Source organism: Carassius auratus, unplaced genomic scaffold (assembly GCF_003368295.1).
Source record: "Carassius auratus strain Wakin unplaced genomic scaffold, ASM336829v1 scaf_tig00014309, whole genome shotgun sequence".
NCBI lineage: Eukaryota > Metazoa > Chordata > Actinopteri > Cypriniformes > Cyprinidae > Carassius > Carassius auratus.
In genome coordinates, this window is record NW_020524489.1 from 144,515 (window position 1) to 165,000 (window position 20,486).

Here is a 20,486-nt window from a genome sequence, read left to right on the forward strand (position 1 = left end):
AAGACACAGGAATTCCCATAAGCATTCCGGCAATAATAAAATAAAACTTTATAAAATAAGTAAATTAAATAAAATCACAAAATAAAATAAATAAATAGTAAAAATTAAATGCAATAAAAAAAAGAAAAGAAAATATATAAAATAAAATTTAAAGTATTATAAAATAAAATATAAAAAAGAAAATAAAAAGCCTAAACAATCTGAAAATTATCACTGAGAATAATCAGGCTTTTGAGATGTAAATGTGTTTCACAAGCATGAAAATAAAATAAAAATTAAATAAAATTATTATTGACCTGGATGTGTTTTCATGAGAAACTCACATAAAAAGCACATTTCATTAAATGAATGTTTCATTGCTCTTTGTATCAGATGAATCAGACTTCCTGAATGTGTGTGAATCAGTGTAAATCAGGCGTTCTAAACCAGTTTTATTAAGGAATAGTTTTATTTATAAATCTCTCCTCTCAAACAGCACTTATCAAAACCACAGTCAGAGAATCTCCCTCCATATTAAACACTAAAAACATCTAGATCCCATCCTGATGTCCGCACGACTCCCGACCCGCTGGATGGAGCTGCAGCGATGTCTTTACCCAGAATCCACTGCCAGTTTGACTCATTACATCATGTAAACAAGTTAAAATACAGCCTCATGTAGCACCAAGATTACGAAACATTCATACAAACAAATACAAAAATACATTGACATCTTTTAACAATAATACAAAATAACTGAATCTCTGTGAGGTCTGATCTCTGTAAACAGCCGAACACAAGAGCGTCTGGATGTGTGTCATCATGTCACATGATCGCCCTTCAAGCACCACTTCCTGTCCTCAGACAAACGCAAGCACCTGAAGGACTGATGTATAAATATATACACTGTCAGAGTCTCTTCTTGACTAGCCGTTGAAGCACACCTTCCCCACGCTGAAGCCAAACTTCTGTTTTGGGCTCCCGAAATCCATCACTGCCACATCCATGAGGGGCAGAGTGTCCGACTGAGGAGAGTCCACCTCCAGAACGGTGCGGTCCTGCCCCGAGCGCGACTGCACACACACAGAAACACATGACACTGTGACCAACACATGACAGCAGGAGCCAGTCCTCTCAACTGATTCAGGACCTCTGGAGTCATTTATCTGAACTGATTCAGCATGTACTGAGCTCTTCACAGGAAATGATTCAGGAATTAGTGAGTCATTCATCTGAACTGATTCATGATTCACCGAGTCACTCATGCGAACTGATTCAGGATTCACCGAGTCACTCATGTGAACTAATTCAGGATTCACCGAGTCACTCCTGTAAACTGATTCAGGATTCACAGATTCGTTCCTGTGAACTGATTCAGGACTCACAGATTCGTTCCTGTGAACTGATTCAGGATTCACAGATTCATTCTTGTGAACTGACTCAGGATTCACAGATTCGTTCCTCTGAACTGATTCAGGATTCACAGATTCGTTCCTCTGAACTGATTCAGGATTCACAGATTCATTCTTGTGAACTGACTCAGGATTCACAGATTCGTTCCTCTGAACTGATTCAGGATTCACAGATTCATTCTTGTGAACTGACTCAGGATTCACAGATTCGTTCCTCTGAACTGATTCAGGATTCACAGACTCGTTCCTGTGAACTGATTCAGGATTCACAGAGTCACTCCTGTAAACTGATTCAGGATTCACAGATTCGTTCCTCTGAACTGATTCAGGATTCACAGACTCGTTCCTGTGAACTGATTCAGGATTCACAGATTCGTTCCTCTGAACTGATTCAGGATTCACAGAGTCACTCCTGTAAACTGATTCAGGATTCACAGAGTCACTCCTGTAAACTGACTCAGGATTCACAGACTCGTTCCTCTGAACTGACTCAGGATTCACAGAGTCACTCCTGTAAACTGATTCAGGATTCACAGAGTCACTCCTGTAAACTGACTCAGGATTCACAGACTCGTTCCTGTGAACTGATTCAGGATTCACAGATTCGTTCCTCTGAACTGATTCAGGATTCACAGAGTCACTCCTGTAAACTGATTCAGGATTCACAGAGTCACTCCTGTGAACTGACTCAGGATTCACAGATTCGTTCCTCTGAACTGATTCAGGATTCACAGAGTCACTCCTGTGAACTGACTCAGGATTCACAGATTCGTTCCTCTGAACTGATTCAGGATTCACAGATTCGTTCCTGTGAGCTGGAGGTATGGAGTGAGGTGAGTGTGTACCTGGCAGCCGTCGTGTGTGGGCTGGATGTAATGTGCGTTCTGCTGCGTCAGCTCCTCTCCGTTGCTGCCTCTGAAGCGCAGCGCGTGTCTGTAGCTGAGGGAGGTGCTGTCGAACCAGCCGTTCGAGTTCTGACACACGTATGTGAAGCTCTGACGAGCCGTGGCACTCAAGAGCTTCAGGAAGCCCAGCTGCACAATGTGAACAGGGTTTCCATCCACATCCACATAAGAGAACTACACAACACAGACAGACAGAGTGTGAATGAGAGGATAAAGACACATAACACACACACACACACACACACACACACCTGTGAGCCCTTCTTAAACTGACTGAACCAGGTTCCTGGTTTCTCTCTGCTCCATGAAGCCATCTTGACCTGGGCACAGTAAACATCATTAACACATTTCTGAACAACATACAAATAATAGATAATAATGTAAAAGAGTGAATTCATATATATATCTGCAGTCAGTGTGATGTGAGTCTCTCACCGTCTGTACGCTGCTGTGTGGCTGGAAACACGTTTCTCCTTCTGCTGTAAAGTTGCAGAACACTTTAAACGCATCTCTGTGACATCCCTGGTTGGGGTCAATCCAGTAAACTCCTGAGGTCAAAGGTCACACAGAGATCAGATTCAGATACACAGGATGATGATGATGATGATTGCTCCAGTGTTTGTCTGAGTGTGTGTTGTGTTGTGTCGTACCGTCGGGGTACTCGGGGTGGCACATCCACAGCTCTTTACAGGTGCGGGCAGGACTGTGGTAGGTGCCCAGCGGAGTCCGAAGTCCCTCCACATCCGTCCTCATGGAGGCCAGAGACGCAAACACCTCCTCCATGTCCTTCTCCTCCCCCTGTGCCTCCTCGTCCTGCATCTGTCCGTCCTCCACCGCCGCTCCATCCACATCCGAATGCCTCCTCCTCTTCCCTCGGCCATCCAGCGCCGGAGGAGCCGCCATTCCCACCGCAGGAAGACCCTGGACAGAGATGAGGAGATGTTTAAGTGATTCCTCTCCTGCCATTACTTTCATCTGAGAATGAGTTCATGGGTGCCTGAGACTCACCGGGGGTCCTGGGGGTCCAGCAGGACCAGGATCACCTCTGGGTCCAATAGGGCCCTAAATAAACCACATCATTCACACAGATCACATGACTTATTCAGTGTCTGCTGCTGTTTATGAACTCACAGACTGATGGCTCTTAATGCACAGATCAGAACAAGTGTGTCCTGCTGTTTACATTCACTCTGATACGATTGGTGTCTAATATCTGTGTTCACATTGACTCCTGTCCTCTCTAGCAAGCACATGGTACTAAGCCCTCAGGTTTATAATGGCTGTGCTATTAAAACTTCATTATTATCAACATGGACAAAAGTATCTTTTGAATGCATATAGAGGAACATGTTCGTGGTGACACATCTCAAGTCAAACATTCAGCAGGTCAGTATGAATTGAAGAAATAATCAGTGTGTGTTTCACCTGGTTTCCTTTGGATCCCTTCTGTCCCATGGATCCCTGAAACACAGTGTTACAGACAGAAGCTGTGAGACCAGAACAGACTCAAACACATGCAGAAGACCACGGTGGATCTGAAGTGTGTCCAGACTCACAGACAGTCCTGGTAATCCTGGTGGTCCACTGAGTCCTGGAGGTCCGACTGGTCCCTGTCAGCAGAAACACATTAGATCAGCTTCTTCATATGTGTGTGTGTGTGTGTGCGCTTGTCTCTATGAGTGTGTGTGTTCACCTCGTCTCCTTTGGCTCCCTGCAGACCCTGGTTTCCCGGCAGTCCTCGATCCCCTTTCTCTCCGAACTCACCCGGTGGCCCAATCAAACCAATCAGACCGCCGTGACCCTGACACACACACAGATATGATGAAATCATGACCATTTACTCCGTGTGTGTGTGTGTGTGTGTGTGGGGTGATGTACCTTCTCTCCTTTCTTGCCCGGATCTCCCTTCAGTCCTGCCAGTCCAGCGGGACCCTGCACACATGTAATGAAATCATCAGTCTGACGTCATGTCACAGATCAGAGCATGAGGAGTGTTCCTGAGCCTCACCATCGGCCCCGGGGGTCCTGTTTGACCTGGGGGTCCGTTCAGCCCTTGTTCCCCCTACAACAGAGAGAGAATAAGACATTCATCTATATTAAATCAGCATTCACAGACAAGGATCGCAGAACGGACCCTGGGGGTGGGGGTGGTTTGCAGAACCTTTAGACATGCTACTAACAGTTAGTAACTTTGTAACTACACGTCAACTAGCAGGTCATTAAAGTAACTAACACTTTATTTTGATGGGACCACAACATACAACACACTGACTACGAACTTATTCTACTAACCCTAGACCTAATCTAACAGTCTACTCTGAGAGTTAGTAGACATGTAGTTACGGTGTTAAGTTTACATGATGAGCGCTGCTCTCAAGGGTTTAATAGGCATAACAGAATCATCGTCATTTAGGAATAAGACTGTATCTAAGAAGAGCCCTCAGCTCCAGGCCAGCAGGGGGCATCAGTCAGTGTTTGATTCAGATGAGCACAGTGTTTCAAATTTCATGCATGGATGAAGTAACTATAAGACCTTAAATATGCATTTAGAAAACAGGGTGAATTTCCATTTCATTCCGACATTAAGGATATTAATGGATGATGCTGTATGTAAACTCGCTAGTCAAGGAATCTTGTTCAGATGTGTCACATGGGTTTGAGCAGAGAAGAACCTGAGCTCACCGCTGGTCCAGGGATTCCTGGAAGTCCCTGAAGTCCTGCTTTCCCTGGGTTCCCCTGACCGCCCACCGGCCCCGTCTTTCCCATGATGCCTTCGTATCCTGGAGCTCCCTGAACACAGACCCAGAGGCAGCAGAGTGAATGAGACAACCTGCGATTAGTTCTCCAGGACATCCTTTCAAACCTCGTTCATGAGTTTGCTGGAACCGAGCTTTCGCTCTCCTGTGATGCTGCGCTCATGTCACATTATAACTCATCCAGTGTGACAGAAAATGAATAAAGATCATCTACAGAATGACTCACCTTGTCTCCTTTTAGCCCAGGCCGCCCCTCTTTTCCAGGAGCACCCAAGTGACCCTAAACACAAACCCGGAGAGACAAAAGCACACAGAAGCTCCACACATACACAAACACAGATGAATCATGTTGTACCTTATCTGATCCCTCACAAACACACACTCACCCTGCGTCCTGGCCTTCCTGGTGGTCCTGGTTCTCCGGAGGGTCCTGGAGGGCCCTAATCACCCGAGTAACGAGAAGGAGAGAGTGGAGACATGATGAGAGATCATCATCTCAACACTGCTGATGTCTCAACTACACATGCAAAATACACTACCACTGCCCAACACAGATCCAGAGCCTGGAGCCTCGCGCAGAAGAACATCAGCTTACATGAATGTCAGAAACACAAGAGAGACTCACAGATTTGCCTGGATCACCATTATCTCCTTTAGATCCCGGAGTCCCATCGATGCCCTGAGAGAACAGATGAGATCTTTCACCATCAGCACGTCACTTAAAGCGTCATAGACAGTGAAGATACTCACGTTAACACCTGGCTCTCCAGGAGCGCCCATATCTCCAGGAAAACCAATAGGACCCTGTAGAGGGAGATAGACAGAGGATGAGTCAGCTAACACACTAGATAATCACACACACACACACACACACATATACTGACCGCATTCCCCTTCGCTCCGTCTTCTCCAGATGTTCCTCTGGCTCCGGGTGAACCTGCAGCTCCAGGTGGTCCTGTGTCTCCTTTCTCACCCTGCTCACCTTTCTCGCCCTGAAAACACACACACACACACACACACACAGAAAGAGGTGTCAAGGGTTGCTGTGGTAGTAAAGAAAGTGTTGCAGTGGAATGAAGATCAGAGAAGAGGAGATGGACTCACTGCGCTGCCAGGAACACCAACAGGTCCAGGATCACCAGACTCTCCATCTTCACCCTGTCAATCATAATCAGATATAATACTAGATGTGTGTGTCATCCGATCATGTGATCACCAGAGGAACATCTGGATGATTTACCTTCTCACCAACTCCACCAGGCTGACCGCGTACTCCATGACGGCCAGGAGGACCCTGAAACACAAACATGTTTTAGAAAATGCTTAATAAATAAATGTGACTCGTAGAAACTAGTTTAGTAAATGATGGGGGTGCGTGTGTTCACCTGTCCACCAGAGGGCCCCTGAGCTCCTCTAGGCCCAAACTGTCCAGGAGGACCCTGAAAACACACAAACACACACCACGCACATTGAATTTACAGAGAGATCAATAAACGTGATCATGAATGACAGATGAATGGATGAACTCACCAGTAGTCCAGAGTTCCCGCTCTCTCCTTTCTCTCCGGGAGGACCGGGCATCCCCTAAACACACACACACACACACACACACACACACACATATCTGCATTATTTGACGGGCCTCTGTCACACTGACCTCTGCAGCTCATGATTTCTCATTGATTGAGGAGATATGGTTGATGATCAGGTACCTGTAGCCCCCCGGGGCCCCTGGAGCCCTTGAATCCTCTGGAGCCCTCGTCTCCCTTCTGTCCGTACATGCCCTGCTGTCCTGGAGGACCAGGCTCCCCGTCCACACCCTGACACACACACACTCAATCAAAACACACACACTCTGAACCCAGCGAGAGTGTGAAGATGCTCCTCAAACACTCACCGGTGCTCCCGGCTGCCCCTCTGGCCCCTGAGTGCCGACTGGTCCTGGAGGCCCCTGAGAGCAGGTTTCAATCATTGGTAACACTGTGGCGTGTGAATGTGATGTGTGTTTTTATTTCCGTCACTCACTGATTCTCCTTTGTCTCCTTTGCTGCCTTTCTGTCCTGGAGCGCCAGTTTCTCCCTAACACACAAACACACAGAGGAATTCAACTCTCAACCAATAAATACACTGTGTCATTTTCATTATACATTTTTGAGAAGTTCTATTATCAGGGTGTTTCTAGGGAGTTAATATGTAGTTTCTGAGTGGATTTGAACACTTTTGTTTTCTGGGAAGTTGCCAGGGAGCTCTGTGCTGTTTTTAGTTGTTGTTTAGGACAAAAAAGTCCTCTATAGTTCACAAACATCATCATTACTAGTCACAGATGAGCACATGCCCTCATCACCTTGTCTCCATCCTCTCCTGGGGGTCCTGGGGGTCCAGCGGCTCCTGGTAATCCCACGGGCCCCTGCTCACCATCCTGTCCAGCGGGTCCGATCAGACCCTTATCTCCCTGAACACACAAACACAGTTACACACACACTCTTCATTCACTGCTCATTCATTTCGATCTTCACATGTGGGGGCGTGTCTTACTGGCTCTCCCTTCTCTCCCATTGGTCCAGGGCCACCAATGGTTCCAGGTCGCCCAGGCTGACCAATGGCACCAGCCAGTCCAGAGGGGCCCCGTTCTCCTGTGGGCCCCTGGGAAGAAACACATATATTTGTGACATAATATGTTAATATAATTTCCCATACATATAACACTTTTCTAGGTGATAAGTTTCACTCAAGACTGAAAATAAAACAATATGAGATCATATATATACTGGATGTGCTTTTGTGAGAACACTAGAACAGATTACGTACAGAAGGTCCAGGGGGCCCGATCGGCCCCACCCCTCCCTTTAATCCGACTGGCCCCTACACAAGAGAGCACAGGTCAATCAGAAGCCCAACAGAGAACAGCTAACAGAACAATCCTAAATCAGCTGGACACAGTATCCTATAAGCTACCATGGCACCCGGTGCTCCACGACTTCCACGGAAACCTTTCAGACCCGCTGGACCGCTCTTTCCTGAAGTACCTGGACCTCCAGGGTCACCCTGATGACCAAACACACACATTATAAGTTAGGGTAAGGGTTTTTATTAAGAAGGAAGTTACAGGTGGAAAGAGCGTGATGGTTTTCCCACCTTTGCACCCTCCTTTCCAGCGACTCCAGGTAAACCTTGCTCTCCAGCAGGTCCTGCGGTGCCCGGGTGTCCTCTCTCTCCCATCGGTCCAGTTTCTCCTGTATTACCCTGCAACAAATTCACCAACAATCAGAACAACTGCTGTGGCCTTTCTATTGGACTAAAAGAGCTCAAAAGCTTCAAAGATACTGGATCCACTCATTCAATAAGACTGATTCCCGAATCGATGAGCTCACCTGCGGCCCAACAACCCCAGCTGGTCCTGGAGGACCCGTCTTGCCTTGGAAACCCTGTCAGGAATCAAACAGCAGCTGAACAACAGACCATCAAACACTACACAAACACAACCTCACACAGGCTCAATACTAAGCTAACGGAAGCACATAAAAACCAAAAACACATATTTGTATTAACATGTATTGTATGTATTCATTAATATACTAGTGCATTACAGATTTACTTCACACTAAGTATTAAAGGGTTAACTCATTCAGCAATCACATCCACTGTGTAGTTTGTACAAGCCTGTGTGTAGATGTTCCCAGACTCACCGGCTCCCCCCGCTGGCCTGGATGACCCGGCAGACCGTCCTTCCCAGCAGGCCCCTGCACACACCAACATGCTCGGGATTACATCACAGTACGCTGACATGTGTTGTTTTATTACATGAGGTAAAGGCGAGGGTCACTCACATTGGGTCCCTTGGGGCCCACCTCACCTACACGTCCCTGAGGCCCTTGTGGACCCTGCAGTAACAACATTGAATCACATGATCAAATTACTTGATTAGTCACATAATGTTTGAATCTCTCTATATGTGTGTGATATTCTCTTACTCTCTCTCCTGTGGACCCTGGGGGGCCATCATGTCCTGAAGACCCCTAGAACAAAGACAGTTTGGCCCTTTACAGTTATTTCAACAATATGAACGCTGTCCAGAATAGACAGATTATGGTGATGAATGGCTTCATGACTGCTGATGTGATACAGACACTTCAGCTCATTCATTGTTTGTTTCTGTGTGTGCTGAAGGCCTGATACGACCTCTGACCTTGTCTCCTGATTTCCCAGTGGGTCCTTTTGCACCCCTAGCTCCTCGAGCCCCTGACAACACACACACACACACACATTAATGATGTTGGATGTGACTGATGTGGGGCGCTGACCATCATCAGTGTGGACAGAGACACTCACATTAGGTCCCCTCTGACCGGCGGCCCCTGCAGGACCCGGTGGACCCTGCGAAACACATTATACTCACATGAGTGCACATGTATATACTTATATTTATGACAGTTTGTCTCTTTTGAGTGATGGAACCAAGCAGTGACCTTCTTCCCCTTTTCTCCTGGAACGCCGACAGGACCTGGAAAACCATCAGCACCCTGAGGGAGACCACCACAAGACCAGCCGTTATTCTCCTGTACGACTCAAACATTCATCCATTCATCATCAGCTCGTGCTCCTCTCACCTTCAGGCCCTGACGGCCTGGGTAACCCGGCAAACCTGGGACACCCAGCTTTCCCTAAGAAGACAGGAGGGATACAATCAGAAAAGATGAAGGAAAGAAGAAGATGTGTGTGCTAAAAGGTATTTGATCGTTTGTACTGATTATGTTGTAGTAGACTATTTCACCTTTTCTCCAGCGATGCCTGCGGGTCCAGGTTCACCCAAGGGACCACTCTGTCCTTTGGGGCCCTCAGGACCGTCCTCACCGCGCATCCCTGGAGCACCCAGGTCTCCCTGACAGTTACAGATGGGGTTAATTATATGTTTTAGTCAGTGTGTGTATGTGTTTCATTAGTGTGTGTGTCTGCATGTTATTACAATGTCTCCTTTAGCTCCCATTTCTCCTTTGGCTCCTGGGAAACCATCTTCACCCTGAACACAACACACACATACATGACAACCAATCAAACTCAGTTCACATGCTTCAGAAACCCCTGAAAAACACAATCTAAACTAACCACATCTGGACATGTGATGATGTCTCAGAATGTCTGGAGATGTGATATCTGAAGATCTGTGATGATCCTTGCTGAGGAGATGATCACACAATATTTGAGATATCAGAAGATGTGCTGGTGTCTGGGCATGTTACGCTATCTGGTGATATCTGCAGATGCACTGATGTTAGGGTTTCATGATGTCTGGAGATGTGATATCTGAAGATCTAATGGTGTCTGAGGATGTTGTGATATCTGGACATGTGGTGATCACTGGAGATATGGTGATGTTTAGACTGAACATCTCACCTTCTCTCCTTTACTGCCCTTCAGTCCTCTGAGCCCATCAGCACCCTAAAACACAGACACACACAGTCAATAAAACACACACACACACACACACACACACACACACACACACACACACTAGAGTGTGACAGAAGAGCGATACACACAGACACACACACACACACAGACACACACACACTAGAGTGTGACAGAAGAGCGATACACACAGACACACACACACACACACACACTAGAGTGTGACAGAAGAGCGATACACACAGACACACACACACACACAGACACACACACACACACACTAGAGTGTGACAGAAGAGACACACACACACACACACACACACAGACACACACACACACACACACTAGAGTGTGACAGAAGAGACACACACAGACACACACACACAGAGACACACACAGACACACACACACAGAGACACACACAGTCACGCTCACACACACACACACACACACTAGAGTGTGACAGAAGAGACAGACACACACACACACACACACAGAGACACACACACTCACGCTCACACACACACACACACACACACACACAGACACACACACACACACACACACACACACACACACACACACACACACTAGAGTGTGACAGAAGAGACACACACACACACACACACACAGACACACACACACACACACACACTAGAGTGTGACAGAAGAGACACACACAGACACACACACACACACACAGAGACACACACAGTCACGCTCACACACACACACACACACACACACTAGAGTGTGACAGAGAGCGATCAGTACTTTGACTCCTCTGGGTCCAGGATATCCCACAGGCCCCTGAACACCTGCTGTACCCTAGCGGAAGCACACACACAATAGCAATCAGTGAGGTGAACACAAGGACACTAATACGCTGACACCACACACTCGATTGAGCATCTCACCGGCAGGCCTTTCTCTCCGGGTGACCCCCTCTCGCCCTGGATGACCCTGTGTGCAGTGACATCATGAGAAACAGCAGGGGGCAGCACAGATCAACAACACATGTGTTCAACACTCACCGGTGGGCCGTCGACACCAGGTAACCCCTTCATCCCCTTCTTCCCCTGAGGACCCTGAGCCAGAGAAAGACACCTGTTAAAGTCTTTCACACCAGGAACTGTGTGGACAGGGTTCTTCTAGCATATTTTCCCCAAACCCTGCTCACAGGAGTCAGTATTAGCTCATCATTTCTAGTAATGGAGAGAGCGCACCTTTTCTCCTGGTAACCCGACTGCCTCCCTGAGGTCCAGGAAAACCCTGCAGAACAGAAGAAAGTGTGTCAGGAGTGTGTGTGTGTGTGTGAGAGATTTCTGTGAGTGTGTGTACCTGGAATCCTGGGTTCCCCTGCTGTCCTGGAGCTCCAGGTTCTCCAGGTGGACCCTGTGTGAAGACCAGAAGAGTGTGTGATGATGACCTGCGGCTCCAGGGTCTGCCTTCGTTTTTTTTTATTTGGTACTGTTCTATGAGTTCCACTCATAATGTTATCAGGAATTTTAAACATATGAGTAATAGTCTATTTTCTGTTCTGTTTTTAACCCCCTCATCAGAAGGCTCTGTTTTGAACAGATGTGGAGGACTGTAGACTCAGAAGTAAACACTGCTGTGATTGGCTAACAGTTGTGTATGATTGACAGAGTACGTTCCTCACTGATGAACGCTGCTGTGATTTAGGTCAAAAACACATAAATATTAAATATATATCAAACAATCTGTTTAACAGACAAAGCAATAGTGATCCTGTAATAAACAGTTACTCTCACTTGTGTGTTGAGACATGACTGTCAGATCCTATACTGTCGCACAGCATCGCCTTTTAGTTTCAATTTTTCTGAGAATCCTGAGAAATTGTGTCTTGTTTATAAACCAGTCTGCAGTAAAATGAAGGACTGAGTTCTTATTGACGTGGCCTGGATCTTCATTAAAAATAGAATTCATCTATTCTTTCTTAACGCTGGGCTCAGAAGGATGGCGGTGCAAACACTTTTCCACAGCTCGGCACTGAAAAGCGTCTTGCTGTTCTCAGAGCATCTTTATAGTTTGGTTTCTGTGTTCACCTCTGTTGTAAACATTATGTGTGAGTTAGTTTGCAGAGCTAAAACAGCAGTAGGCGGGGCTAAACACAGAGGGATGTAGAATCAGTGGGCGGGGCTAAACACAGAGGGATGTAGAATCAGTGGGCGGGGCCAAACAGAAAGGGATGTAGAATCAGTGGGCGGGGCCAAACAGAAAGGGATGTAGAATCAGTGGGCAGGGCCAAACAGAAAGGGATGTAGAATCAGTGGGCGGGGCCAAACAGAAAGGGATGTAGAATCAGTGGGCGGGGCTAAACAGAGAGTGCTGTAGAATCAGTGGGCGGGGCTAAACAGAAAGGGATATAGAATCAGTGGGCGGGGCTAAACAGGCAGTGCTGTAGAAGCAGGCGTTGATGATCTTCTGCAGAGGCGGTGCTTATCCACACTATTACATCATAGAGTAGAACATTCCACAAGCAGACTGCCTTCAGTATAAGCTGTTTTAAAGATTAACTACAAAGTTTTGAGTTCAGAAAATCACAGGATGTTTTTATAGTACCATGACCTCTTATATGTCAAAAGATCAAGGGAATTTTAGTTTCTCAGTTCATGACCCCTTTTATTCATCTCAGATCAGCAGTACTCACCATGTTTCCTTTTGAACCCTGAACTCCATCAACTCCACGAATACCCTGGCAAACACACACACACACACACACACACACATGATCCATATGACGCTTTATTGTGACCTGTAGTCTGAGGAAGTCAGCCGTATCATATGAACACAATGAGACCCAAACACACAGAATGAGGAGTTTATCCACTCACCTGCTGTCCTGGAGGACCAGGAAGACCCCTCTGACCCGTCAGCCCTGCTAGACCCTAACACACACACACACACACACACACATCACTGAGGAATCTCTGTTAACACACATCAGTCCCTGACACACACGTCAGAGGATCGATGAAGAGCAATACTTCACAGTACGAGTGAACACATACAGGCTCTCCTGGCTGACCCCTGGGCCCCGGCTGACCATCTGAACCCTGGGAAACACACACACATTCACTCTGAACCTGAGCAAAGACAGACAGACTGACAGAAGTCACTGAAGAATAGAGAAGAAATGTTCACGGACCTTTTCTCCAGGACCTCCTGGAGGACCGACCGGCCCCTTCTTCCCTTGATCTCCCTGCACACACACACACACACACACAGGTGAATGTTTCTGGTCTGAGGTTCACACTGAGGTTAATGAGTGTTAATGGAGAGTGTGTTACCCGGTGACCCTTGTTTCCAGGCAGACCCGGTAACCCATCAAACCCTCGGTCACCCTGAAAACAGCACACACACACAGACAGAAATCACCTCACACACACACTCAGCAGATCTGCATTTGTGTTTACAAGACTTCAGCAGAGAAACATTCTACGACTGCATGAAGGAGATATCAATCAACACACACAGCAGACCCATGAGATTATATTCAGCTCATCTCTGACATGTGCTGTTGTGCTGATGGAGGCTCAGTGTGAGGGACAGCGTGTGATTGGTCAGATCCTCGTGTTCATGATGTTTGATTCGTCAGACTCAGTTCAAGAGCCGACAGTATAACTTACTTTAGTTCCAGTCTCTCCTGGTTCACCTCTGGCTCCGTCGATCCCACCGCGCCCCTGGACACACACACACACACACACACACAGGTGTGTTTCAGGTGTTCACACAGGTATCTGATGGTGTTTGCTGTGTTTAGATGAAACTCACCCTCTTTCCTGGTTTACCATTCAATCCCGGAGCCCCCGGCAGCCCACGAGGACCCTAAAGACACACGATAATAATCAGAGATGTTTCTTGAGCAGTAAATCATCATATTATTTTCTGAAGATTTCTGAAGATCATGTGAATCTGAAGACTGGAGGAATGATGCTGAAAATACAGCGGAGCATCACAGAAATACATTACACTTTAACACAGATTGAATTTTGATCAAGTAAATGCTGCTTCGGTGACTTCTCTCATTAAGCATCTGAGTTCTTGCAGACTTCTGACTGGTGGTGTATGTGTATTTGATCAGGTGAGCGTCTGGTCTCGTACCGGAGGTCCTGGGAACCCATGATCACCCTTCAGACCGCGCGGGGCCCGGAGATCCCTGACAAACACACACACACACACACACACACACACACACACACACACACACATCAAACTCAACTCTCAGTCTGCTGCTGGATGGAGTTAACAACTTTAACACTAAACCTTCTGCAGTTTTACAATCTTTTGTCAGGTTTATGTCACTTTTAGCTACAAAAAATGTCCCCAAACTACACACACACACTCACACTCACACACACAGTGAAATACTAAGACTTGTTGACTGTAGTGTTGGAATATCAGGTTGTGCTGACTGAAAACACTCACCAGAGGTCCTGGGCGTCCCGTGAGTCCTAAGGGTCCCGGCGGTCCTTTCAGAGAGAGCTGAGACACAAACAGCAGAACTGGAGTGATGCACAGAAATGGATGTGTGGTAAAATCCTGATGTTATGCTCCTAAAAGCATCTTCAGGACAGAGAGAGTAGAGTCTGACCTTAGTGTGCTGCAGGATGGCTTGAGCTTGAGCTTCTTGAGCTGATATGACAGGACCGTGACGAGCGTCCCCGCCGGACTGGAACTAACACACACACACACACACACACACACACACACACACACACACAGATTCAGTACTGGTTCATTTAACCATCAGTCATTGGCTTCCATGTGTTCATTGAAATGCAATCAATAATCATACACAAGTGTTCAAAAGTGTGGGGTCAATTAGATTTATACAAGTCTCTTTTCTTCTCAAGTCAGCATTCATTTGATCAAAAGTGCAGTAAAGAAATGAATGAATTAATTAATCATTTATTTTTCAGGATTCACAGATGAACAGAAAGTTCAGAAGAACAGCATTTATTAGAAATAGAAATCTACTGTAACATTATACAGTTCTTTCTGACCCCAAACGTCTGAACGGTCAGCAAACATCAAACCAGTGTCTCTGTACGGACACACACCGGTAACATCAGCAGGTTCCCTGGAGGTCCAGGAATCCCATCAGCCCCTGCAAGCCCCTGCCGGCCCTCGGGGCCCTAATGAGAGGAGACAGACGAGTGTGTAATATCAGCCTTGAGCCTGATGACCACGACGAGTGTGTGTGTGTGTGTGTGTGTGTGTGTCTCACCGGGTCTCCTGGATCTCCGATCGGCCCCGGGGGTCCCATAGGGCCGTGTTCACCTGGCGGCCCCTGTGTGAAACAACAGAAACACACGTCTGTGTCTGACACACACACAATCACACAGAGAGCTGTGATGAGAGGTCACCTCAGCACCAGGCAGACCCGGGGGTCCCATGATCAGCGTCCCCTCTCCCAGCAGCGCCGGCTCACCCTTCTGACCCTTCTCTGGACCGACAGCCTGCCAGAAGACCACAGACACATGACACACACCTGCAGGAGACACTCAGACAGAGACACACACCTGACACACACCTGAGCGCTGAAGAACTGCTCCTGTCTCTCCGCAGGACGATACTCATAGTCCTCATACTCCTGATACTCAGTGTACTCCTTAAAATACTCCGTCTCGTTCTCAGTGTCCTCGTACTCCACTAGCTGACACACACACACACACGCGCACACACACACACACACACACACACACACACACACAAATGTTATTACAGTCAGCTAGAATCAACTAAAATTAAAACCATAAACATACTTAAAAAAAATTAAATACTATTCCAGAGCAGTTGGGACATTTTATAAAATTTTATAAAATCAAGAATCTGTGATTTGTTCATTCTCTTTAAATTTTATTTAATTTACAAAAGCACAAATAAAGGATTTCCAAAGTTTTCACTGACCAATGTAAATGTATTTTATAAATGAGAACAAATGTTGTTTATGACGGCCACAACACACTCCAGGAAGGTTACAGGATATCCACATTAAACAGTTCTGAACCGGCTGACAGTAAGCAGGTGAACCGCTAATAGCTCAAGATATCATGTTTGTGTGTCTTCACAAGCAAAGCTGGATCACGGCTAATCATTTCCCGAGAGAAAAATCACTTTAGTCAATGCAAAGGCACAAAGAGTTTCAGTCGTTCATCCAGTACCATATGTAATAATGTGAAAGATTGAGGGAGTCCAGAGAAATCCCAGTACGTGTAGCACAAGGCGGGAAACCTCAGTGGAATGTGCTTGACCTCTGACCCCTCAGATGATATTGCATAAGAAAGCGTGATGCTGCGGTGTTAAATATAGCCACATGGGCTCAGTAGTACATCAGAACACCGCTGTCACTAAACACAGTCTGCTGCAGAGTCTGTGTTACTCCGACAGAAAGCTGTACATCTAGAGTCAACACTAAGAGACACTGAACATGTGTGCTGTGCTCAGATGAGTCCTCAGTCCTGAAGAGCACAGGGAGCATCCAGACTTTCATCACACACAGACACAAGAGCAGACATCTCTCATGGTTCATGAGTGCAGCAGAGCTCAGTTACTATCCTCCATCACTAACAAATACTGTCATTAAAAGAAAAGTCGCTGTGACACAGTGTTAATCTTGTCTCCGTCCCAACCTTTTAGTAGAGTGTCAAAATCTGTTCTCATTTACAAAACAGATTTACAGTGGACAGTGAAAACTTTAGAAATCTTTTCTTTGCACTTTTAATGAATTAGATAAGAAGTTACAGAGAATGAACAAATCACAGATGCTTGATTTTATTACATTTTAAATAAGTAAAAAAAAAAAAATGCTGACAACAGGCCAAAATAGGATAGTGATAAAGTTTAAAATGTAAAATGACAAGACATTAGTATTTGGGGTAAAACTAATTAGTCTTTTAATATGTCATGAATTGATTATTGTGGTAAATACGCAGATTACACTGAGTTAGATTTCAGCAGAGTTTCTCTCACCTCGTACTCGGTGGCGTTGTCTCCCGCAGGCGACACTGACAGGTCACTGTAGAGGTCATTGTAAAGGTCATCTTCAAACTCCTCTTCTATTGGCTTCCTCGGAGGCTTCTTGACCTGCAACACACACCAGACACACTTCTTTTCCATTCGTTTAAAACAGTCATCATTAATGAGTTAATCCATGAACCAAACCAACCAGCCACGAGGAGGATCACAACATTACAAACTCTGATCAGGAACATCAGATGAAACGACAGACACAAGACTGTGAACTTAATGTCTTTAGCTAAGAGGACAAGGACAACAATCTTCTGTATGTTTGCTGAAGATTTCTCAATCAGTGTTGAAATCATGCAGGGTTATGGCATCAATCCCTGACTAACAAGCTCGTCGCTCACCGCGGGTCTGTCTTTGAAGGTTTACGAGTTATCAGTAAAATCAGCTCCTCTGTGGAGAAGATAAGAGAGCGATGTTTGTGCAGCTGTAAATCAGACACACAGCAGCTGACAGAAACACTGGCAGCAGTCCTCGACAACATGTTTAACACCGGCCTCACCACCGAGCCAAAGAACAGACATCAATATTCATGACAGAGACCTTTATCAGTGCACAAATACTGCATGTTAATGAGCTACCTCCACGGGGTCCAGCGATAGGCTGTTGTAGGTGAGGGCGGAGTCACAGTCAGGAATGTGGGTGTGGCAGTAATCAGCAGCAGCTCTGGGGTCTGGAGCGATTAACAGCTGCTGGATCTCACCCTGAAACACACACACACATTAATACACACACACACACACACACACATCAACACACACACACTCACCTCAAACACTTCTTCATCCAGGAGTCTGGTCCCGAACACCGTCACTCCGTCCGTGCTGACCCTAGGCTCAGGGCCTCTGGGAAGGTCAAGGGTCGCCACTTTCTGACAGTCCAGGTAGAGCGTGACCTTCTGACCTTCCACGCTGTAGGCCACTCTGTGCCACCTGTCGGGTCAGAGGTCACAGTGTCATCCATCGGCACACATCAGAGTGAATCCAGCGAACACCTGCAGGCTGACTGATGAGCTTCCAAGGGTTAAATCAGCCAAAAATGTGACTCGTGCTCCATATTTCAAGTCTTCTGTAGTCACACGATAATTTGTGAGAGGAACAGACTCAAAGTGATTCAGTCACGACCTTCTGCTCCAATGAACTCAGAAACCAGTTGATTCAGACTGACTCACACGAACAAATCAGTTCATGAATCAGACACTGACCGACTCTCGCTGGTGAGGTTCATCAAACCGAATCAAAACTGAACTACTGCAGAGCTGAAACTGAACTGGTTTGACTGATGCACTTTACAGCACTCATATCTTCCTGAATAAAGCACTAGAAATAAATGTGTCTCGACTTGAGAGGTTCTCACCGTCTGAGTTATGGTTTGTTCCTCACACAAAGCATCGTTTGACTTCAGAAGAGTCATACTGAGCTCCTCTATGAAGCTTTTATTTCATTCCCAGCCTCAGTCCTCATTAACTCTCATGAAGAGGAAAAGACTGCCACAGACTGTCTTCACAAACTCTGCTTGTGTGTTTAACAGTAAAGAGAAAGTCAAATGACGAGTGTTTGGATCAGTTATTCTCTTCATCCTGTCTGAACTGCACGGATTGGGTTTCTGAGCAGAGTTCAGGTCTTGCTGGGACGTTCATGTGTAGAGTTATGTAGAGTTGGGAAGAGTTTACTTTACTACAAGCACACACTACCCTGCTTCTGCAGACGCTGAATGAGGAGTGTGTGTCACTCACTTGCCGTCGGCGAGGTTGACCTTCTTGAAGATGGGGTAGAGGTCAGGGGTCGGCTGGCCGTTGTGGTCCTCGTAGAGGAAGACGGGCGAGCGTCCGAGCTCCAGACCCAGCTGCTGTACTCCCTCGCTGTCATACACCGACAGCAGAAAACACTGAGCTCCACGCCGCGCTCGCACCGTCACCAGCACTGAGAAGTCCTCGGGGAACACCGAGTCTGAGACACACACACACACACACACACACACACACACACACACACACACACACACACACACACACACACACACACACACACACACACACACACACACACACACACACACACACACACACACACACACACACACACACACACACACACACACACACACACACACACACACACACACACACACACACACACACACACACACACACACACACACACACACACACACACACACACACACACACACACACACACACACACACACACACACACACACACACACACACACACACACACACACACACACACACACACACACACACACACACACAGTCTCTCAGACATCACTGTGAACATCTGTTCAACTCTCACTTATCTCTGTGATATCTCTAGATGTCTCTGTTTACAGTAAGTGTATCAACTCAACCAAACTTTGGAGATTAATTTGTACCCGAGAGTGAACTAAACTTGATAAAATTTCAGAAAACCTCCTTCTGAGGACACCCTGATTTGTAAAACTGGTATAAGAGCCTATAGAGGTTTTTTTCAATGGTGGAACTGCAGAGAGTTTCCGGTTGCACTTTATTTTACAGTAGGTGTACTAACATGTACTTATAGTGTACTTACAGTGTATTTATCTAAGAAAGTTCTGTAACACAAGGTAAATACATGGGGTAGGGTTAGGTTTAGGGGTAGGTTCAGGGATAGTACCTAGTTATTGTAATTACTATAATAAGTACATACACTGTAAAAAATTTTGCCGTTAAATAACAGTAATTTTCTGGCAGCAGGGGTGCCAGTAAAGTACTGTTAATTTACAGCTCTTAACCATTAATTTACCACTCTTATTTTTTAACAGTATTTTACTGTAGATTCTACCATGGAAATTAACTCCACTCCCACTGCTTCAAACAGTTCGAGTTTTTAAACTAGCATTCCTACGATGTTAGTACTATGAACTTATTTCATTTGAGTCCACTGAGAAGGAATATTTCTTACACTTAATGTGCAGTAATAAAGTAACTAAATACA

General features: G+C 46.1%; 1 pseudogene; it reads right to left on the reverse strand.

The window, feature by feature from the left end:
- Positions 1-429: 429 nt before the first annotated feature.
- The window catches only part of LOC113074352 (collagen alpha-1(XI) chain-like), a 25,375-nt pseudogene continuing 5,318 nt past the window's right edge, over positions 430-20,486 (reverse strand).